Below are 8,649 nucleotides of genomic sequence, written 5' to 3' on the forward strand. Positions count from 1 at the left end.
ATAAATGTTCAATAACTCTTTTGTACACCTGAAACTAATGTTGTGTGTTAGCTGTAGTTTAGTAAAAATCTTTTAAAAAATGAAAACCAAGAACTAATAAAATCCTTTCTAAATGACACCATCTGATTCAAGTAAAAAATAAAATGGCTTAAACACTAGTAATAAAAAAGACAAATACATTTCATGAAGAATACAATGAGAAATGTCTGCTGAGTCTTTTAGTTCAGATGTTTCAGAATGCTGCTGTATGTTTTATGAGGGATCTGAGGGGAAGATTTCATAGCAGAAGGTGTTAATGCGGCCTGTATTGACTTAAGTGGTGACCCCATAGGTCTGTGAAACTGTGGGATGCCTATGGATTGAAGCTGCTTGCTAAAGAGGAATTCCCCACTACTACTCAGAAATTCTTCATTTCCTCTCTCCCCAAGCTTCCCATCCTTTACAGGCTCAGGTTCTGGCATTTCAGTATCTTCTTTCGTGCTAATGAACTTGTCCAAGTAACTGGTGTGTTGTTGTTTTTGTTATTGCGTTTTTAGTTGTAGACATAGCATTTATTGAACACTATGTGAATGTGTGTTGTGATACATTAGCTGACATAATCTTCTCAACAACGTTATGATAGGTGCTATTATGATGCCTCATTTCACAGATGAGAAAACTAGAGATTTGGGAGAGGTTGAGTGACATGCCCAAGGACACAAACACACACACACAACTGGTGTGTTTTCCTTATCAATTTGTTCAACCTTGCTTACCTCACAATAAAATGATTTATGAGAAAACAGTCCTCCCCATCACCCACAAACTGGGTATCCCATGAAGATTGATACAAAGCTTCTAATTGAGCCAAACTTACCATTTCTTTTTCCTGTTTTTCTCAGCTTACTGACTTTGATATCAAAGTTTTCATTTCCAGTTGGCACACTGAGCTATTCAAATCATTTAATTTATCAACACCATCAGTAGGCTCATGTTGTGAACAAAATTGAATAGTTTCTGGAATGAAAGAATCAAAGTCAAATCCCTGGTTCTTCTCCCTTTATTTTTCAGCCAGTTGCTGTGATGCTTCCTCCAGAGGTACCTGGGCTTTAACCAATCCATTCCTTTTACATTTTGACTTGCCTTATTAATCTGATTTTTCTTTGCTTCATTCCTTCTAATTGGAAAGATCTATAATAAACTTCAGTTCATAGTAATGGTTAAGTTCACTCTCTCTCCAAACTAAATTATCTAAATATGATGATGACGATCTCATTTTGTAGTTACAAGTCTGGCTACACTCCAGATCACAATATTTGTTTTCATGATGATCTGTGTACTGCCAGCAAGGCTCAGTAGAGTAACTGGTATCAAAAGGAGGATCCTCCAAATACTTTTCATGATCCCAATCCAAATATTTTCAAGGATTGACTTGTACATCTTCTTCATCAGTGACATCAGACAGAGCTCTTGGGTCAAGCTGAACGTCATCAATATTAAAGTTTTTATGTATAGGCCAATCATTGGTAATCATGGTACCTTTCCCAGTTATAAGTGTGACTATGAGTTTCATCCAAAAGCAAAGTATCTTCACCTTCATTTTCAATATGAAAAGGATGACTTGATATTGGCTCATCCATTGCAAAAGAATAAAAAGAATATATGCTCATGCAAGTATGGGAAAGTGCTTCTTCTGCTGTGAACCAATCCATGGAGCTAAATGTCAAAATTTGTTCCAAGAAATCCAGTGCTTCTTGACTAACACTCAGAAATAGCTGAGTTAAAGGTTTGTGTGGCTCAGTTATGTCATTTCTGATGCAAATTGGAATTACGCTGAGAAGCTTCTGATGATCTTGCTCATGTACAACAGGAATCAATTATAAAATTAGCTGCATCTGTTCAAGTTCACATGAACCTGCAAAGAGGGATTTACCGGTTAGCATTTCAGCAAAAATGCAGCCTGCAGACCACATGTCAGTGGCTTTAGTGTAATTATTAGGAGAAGGTAAGAGACATGGCCGTCTGTACCATTTAGTAACCAATCCTTCAGAAAGATGACCCTTATGGGAATAATGAGGATCCATGATCCACACAAGACCAAAATCACCTACCTTCAGCACCAAGTCTTCAGTATTAAGGAAAAGGTTAGCTGGTTTGAGATCTCTGTGCAGTATGTTTGCAGAGGGAATGTATTTGAGCCCACGTAGCAGCTGATACGTGAAAAGCCAGGCATGCTCTTCCAGTAAAGGGCCCTGCTCCAGTACATTAGCTAAGTATGTCTCCATGTACTCCTGAACAATGTAAACACTGTTCAGTTCAGTGAGAGAGCCCTCATCATCTGTTAACTGGCTTACACTAGGACCAAGAATTTCAAACACTTTCACAATATTATCATGGTCAAGTCTTCTAATAATTTTGAATTCACATAGAGTCTGTTTGACACCCTGGGGATCAGTAAGGACAATTTTCTTAATGGCTACTCTTTGGTCACCGTCATTGTCTACAGCAGAAAAAAAACAATCCACTGCCTCCACAACCCAGTGGTTTTAAGTCCATACACCTAGAGCCCAAATCAAAACCATGAATGTTCACGAGACTCAAATTTCTCTGCTCTTTTGAAACCCTTACTATTGCCTTTTCCTTTCAAATTATTGAACTTGTGTAAATAAGGAAGAAAACTGGTATCCAAAAGAAAGATCTTTCAAAATGGGAGAAGAAAAATAATTTTGCTTCCACAGCAAGATGGGTTCTTGATGTTTGTTGCATATGCCAACCAGGCCTGTTGAATTCCACTTAGATTTAAAGCTCAAAAAGCTCTCCTCATACTGAGCATTAAAAAGATCGCAGTACTCATGGTTCAAGAAAGGGGCAGCAAGTCTGCAGACATTTAAATAAATCACTTAAGAAACTCAAACAGAAGGATCTTGAGAGTATAATGCTAAGTAAAATAAGTCAGACAGAAAAAGTAGAGAACCATATGATTTCACTGATATGTCATATATAAAATTGAAAACAACAAAAGAACAGAACGAGACAAACAAATGAAGGAACAAATGCTCATAGATATAGACAATAATTTAGGGGTTACCAGAGAGTGACGGGGGAGAGGGGCTCTAGAAGAGGGTAAACAGGGTCTAACATATGCTGATGGAAAGAGAACTGACTCTGGATGGTGAACACACAATGTGAGATATAGATAATGTATTACAGAATTGTACACCTGAAATCTATGTAACTTTACTAACAATTGTCACCCCAAGAAACTTTAATAAAAAAAGAAAGAAACTCAAACAGATGAAATTACATATTATACACTCGGATTTACTGTGCTAAACGATTTAACATTTAATAAAAATGTGAATAAATATGCACATAGCAGACTTCTATGAGCATTTTCCTCAGTGCAAATACATTCAGTTTTGGACTGGTACCAAGCAGCAGCATCGTTCTAAGGTGCTAGTAAGCACTGTTTCCATTTTGCTTCTTTTTTTCCTTTGTTGCTGGATATTTTCACAGGAAGCCCTGGCAGCTGTTAGTTAACAGAAGTTGTCTTTTGTTAGTGATCAGGTGGCTCCATCTCACCACAATCACAGTAAAATCTCCCGTTCATCTTGCTCCAACAATGGGACTTCTTCTTCTCGTCTAGGGAGTGTGGGGCCTGCAGAGAGCCCCCAGTGTCAGCACAGGTGTCTAGCCATGCTGGCGGCAGCAGAGGGCGTCTCCAAGGTTCTCACATTGCTGCAGTTGCCACCATGTAACCCCCACCCACAAGAGAGGATGAGGGTCTTTGATCCTTTTGAATTAATTTTTGTGTTCAATGAAAGGTTAGGATCCAACTTCATTACTTTGCATGTGCATATCCAGTTTTCCCAGTACCAGTGTACATGAAAAGATTGTTCATCCTCAGTTGGATGCTTTTGGCACCCTTGTCAAAAATCATTTGACCATATATGCAAGGCCTTTTTTTTTTCCTTATGGGATCTCTATTATGGTCCATTGGTCTGTATGTCTACCTTTATGTCTGTTTAAAGAAAATTTCTGATTTTTCCTTCCTATGTGTTTTTCCTTGCTGTGTGTTTCTTCCCTGTGAGTCTCTTTACTACTCACACAAAACAGTTCACTTCTGACACTTCTGGTCACCAAACATGTGGAGGTTTTACCCCAAATAAGGAATTCTCTGTGACACCAGCTGAGTGTCCTACAATTGAACTCAATTCTGACACTATCTACCTGGAGATAGCATCAAGTCCTACAGGTCAAGGGCTTAGTTCCACAAGACTGCCTCCACCACACACTCACTTCAGATGCCAGTCACAAGCCCTGGTTATCACCTGTGCTTCTGACCAACCAGCTACAGATTGGAGGTTCCAAATGCCCCCTCCTTGAGTTCAATTAATTTGCTAAAGCAGCTCACATAACTCAGGGAAACACTTACTTATGTTCATCAGATTATTAAAGGATATAGATGAATATCCAGATGAAGAGATACTTAGAGTGACATCTGGGAGAGCCCTGAGCACTGGAGCTTCTGGCCTCATGGAGCTGGGGTATGTCACCCTCCCAGTGTTATGTTCATCAACCTGGACACTCTCTGAATCCCTTACTATTGGGATTTTATGGAGGTTTCTTCACATAGGCATGATCAATTACTAACTTCATTTTCAGCCCCACTCCATTCTCTGGAGGATGAGTGTAGGGCTGAAAATTCAAGGTCCTAATCGTGGCTTAGTCTTTCTAGTGATCAGCTCCCATCAGGAGACACTTAGAGTCACCCCAGGAAAATAAAAGATGCTCTTACTTCTCTTATAACTTAGTAATTTACAAAGTTTCTAGGAGCCCTGTCAAGGATGGGGTTAAAGACAAATATGAGAACAACAGATGCTCCTAGTGTTCTCAGTTTGGAAATTACAAGGGTTTTTAGGAGCTCTGTGCCAGGATCTGGGGGCAGAGACCAATATATATATATTTTTTATTATCTCACAGTCCATCCCTGGTCTCTGGCCATGGATATCTTAAAGCAAAATGGTATGCAAATTAAGAGATACTGGCACATGACTAGAATCTCATGTGCTCATTAATAATCATTCCACTCCATCATTATCTCATGTGAAAAGTATCTCCCAGAGTGAGGCAACTCAGATTTGCAGGCTTCTATCCAATCTTGTCAGGTTCGAAAAGCCAGAGTGGTCTCCATAAACATATGGCTTCATATGGTTTTCAGGCATCTGAAAGAATTGAGCTAAGAGACAATATTACATCTTGTACTGAGCATCTTTCAAGGTGTTAATGTACTATTGAATTCCCCTTATTACATAACTCATTTATTTATTAGTTTACCCTTAAATACTATTCCTCTTTCTCTCCATTTATACCCAAACTCTGTCACCTTTAGAAGGGACATTAGCTTTGACCACTGGGATGGTCTAGTTCACAGGCAGCAATACCAATCTAGCAAGTCCTGTCCTTCAGTCTACTCCCTTTCACTTAGGGTAAGGTGATATAGGTGCAGAAAGAGAGAGATATCTTTACCACCATGCAGTAAAGCTGCATTAACTGTTAGCCCCAATTTTGTCAGATGCATTGAAAGTACATCCTGCCTAATAAGACCCTTAGGGATTTTGACATAAAGGTTGAAAACATAGTTACATTTTCTTGTTTAGGAATTACCGTTGTAGTTGCAGCCCTGGTCCTGTGACCACTAAATCAGGTAGGGAAAGAGGCGGCCTACCTATGAATATCTCCTTCTTGTATTCCTCAGGCAGCATGATACTGTATAAAGCATTTTCATTTTATTATGGAACATTTCTGGACACTGCCATCCCCATTAGAGCATTTCTTCAACATCATCCTAGACATTATGGGTATTTCAGGTTTTAAGGTCATTTTACGGCCTTCTGTGACTGCGGTAGCTTTAATTAATGTCTAATAGGAAGGTAGTAACTACCCCTCAAATGGAAATTCTGTAGCCCAAAGTCCCAGTAGTTGTCACTGGGATGTGATCACACGCCTTTGCCATAATCTCCAGTTTACACTCCACTTAGGGTTATTGCACAGAGGATTGGTCCTTACCAGCACCCCTGCTTCAACTTCACACTGTGTGTACTCAGGCAATCTTATTGGTTCCCATTTAGGATGTCCAATTAATGTTTCTTGTAGGGCGGATTTGCATGCCTTCTGTTTTAAAGTACTAGGTAGGGAAATGTTCCCTAGTCAGATACAATGTTCGTCTCCGTAATACAAACAGGTGAAAGAAATGTGACCACTTCACATAAAGTCTGCCCAAACATACCAATTCACCTATAAACTTTTACCTTTATCGCATCAACTCATGTTCCTAACTGTAGCCTTTGTTAGGACTTCACCAATAGGTTTTGGTCTTACAATACTAAACATAACACTAAGTAACCACTGTGAACAATTAATTTCATATAAACAAATCACATAACCTAGAAGGAATGTATAAATTCCTAGTAAGATACAACTTACCAAGACAGAATCATGAAGAAATAATAAAAAAAAAAAGAACAGACAAATAAAAAGTAAGAAGATTGAATTAGTTATCAAAAACTTTCCAACACCAAAAAGCCCTGGACCAGAAAGTTTCACTGGGGAAATTCACCAAAAATTTAATAAATAATTAATGCCAATCCTTCTCAAGCCCTTCCAAAAAATAAAGAGGCAGTAACACTCCCAAACTCACTTTATGAGGCCAGCATCACCCTCGTAGCAAAACCAGATAAGGATACCAAGATAAAGGAAATCTACAGACCAATATTTCTGATGAACATAGGTGCAAAAATTCATAACAAAATATTAGCCAATAAAATACAACAATATATTAAAAGGATCATACACCATGATAAAGCAAGATTTATCCTTGGAATGCAAAAATGATTAAACAAATGCAAATCAACAAATGAGATATACCATATTAATGGAATAAAAGATAAGCATCATATGATCATCTCGATGATGCAGAAAAAGCATTTTACAAAATACATTTTTTTCTTGACAACAATGCTAAACAATTGAGTATAGAAGAAATATACCTCAACATAATAAAGGCCTTATGTGACAAACCAACAGTTATCATTATAATCAATGATGAAAGGTTGAAAAAATTTTCCCTAAGATCAGGAATAACAAAAAGGTGACCATTCTCATCACTGTTATTCAACATAGTACTGGAAGTCCTAGTCAGTGCCGTCACACAAGGCAAAGAAATGAATGACATCCAAATCAGAAAGAAAAAAAATAGAATTGTCTTTGCAGATGATATGATTTTATATAGAGAAAATTCTAAAGACGCCACCAAAAACTGTTAGAAATAATCAACAAATTCAGTGAAGTTGCAGGAAGCAAAATCAACATACTAAAATCAGTTGCATTTCTATATACTGACAACAAAATATCTGAAAAAGGAAGAAAACCATCCTGTTCTCAACAGAATCAAAAACAATATAATACTTGGGAAAGAGTTTAACTAAGGAAGTGAAAGATTTATACCCAGAAAATGAAAAGTCTTTGATGAAAGCATTTGAAGATACAAACAAATGGAAAGATAGCCAATGTTCATGAATAGGATAGGAAGAATTAATATTGTTAAAATGTTCACATTAACCAGAGCCTTCTATGCACTAAATATAAGCTCTATCAAAATCCCACAGGCATTTTTCACAGAAATCGAAGAATAATCCTAAAATTTGTATGAAACCACAGAAGTCCCCAAATAGCCAAAGCAATTTTGAAAGGAAAGAACTAAGCTGGAGGCATCACACTTACTGATTTCAAACTATACCACAAAGCTACAGTAATCAAAACAGTATGGTACTGGCATAAAAATAGACACATAGGCTAGAGGAACAGAGTTGAGAGCCCCCAAATAAACACTAGCTTATATGGTCAACTAATGTATGACAAGGGAACAAAAAATACTCAATGGGGAATGGATAGTCTCTTCAATAAATGGTTTTGGGAAAACTGGATAGCCACATGCAGAAAAATGAAACTGGACCCCTACTATACACCACTCAGAAAAATTAACCCAAAATGGATTAAAGACTTAAGCACAAGAGTTAAAACTGTAAACTCCTAGAAAAAAACGTGAAAATAGTCCCTTGATATTGTTCTTGGCAGTGATATTTTGAAGGTTATATCAAAACCACAAGCCACAAAAGCACAAATCAATAAGTGGAACTATATCAAACTAAAATTTTTCTCCACAACAAAGGAAATAATAATAAAAATGAAAAGACAGTGTATGGAGTAGGACAAAATATTTTAAAACCATTTATCTGATACGGGATTAATGTTTAAAATGTATAAATAACTCATACAATGAAATAGCAGCAACAAACAAAAAACAATTATCTGGTTCAAAAAAAAAGGAAGAGGAATTTAGGAGGCATTTTCCCACAAAAGACATATAAATGGCCAACAGGTACCTGAAAAGGTACTCAGCATCACTAATGGTCATAGAAATGTAAATCAAATAAACACAATGAGATATTACCTTACACCTGTTTTAATGGCTATTATAAAAAAGGAAAGAAATAACAAGCGTTGGTGAGGATGTAGAGAAAGGGAACCTTTGTACACTTTTGGTGGGAATGTAAATTGGTACAGCTACTGTGGAAAACAATATAGAGGTTCCTCAGAAAGGTAAAAATA

At 37.3% G+C, this 8,649-nt stretch overlaps 1 pseudogene; it reads right to left on the reverse strand.

Annotated features, from left to right (window-relative positions):
- Positions 1-218: 218 nt before the first annotated feature.
- Positions 219-3,423, reverse strand: LOC109438467 (mitogen-activated protein kinase 6; annotated as a pseudogene).
- Between the last annotated feature and the right edge of the window lie 5,226 nt (positions 3,424-8,649).

Source organism: Rhinolophus sinicus, chromosome X, assembly GCF_036562045.2.
Source record: "Rhinolophus sinicus isolate RSC01 chromosome X, ASM3656204v1, whole genome shotgun sequence".
NCBI lineage: Eukaryota > Metazoa > Chordata > Mammalia > Chiroptera > Rhinolophidae > Rhinolophus > Rhinolophus sinicus.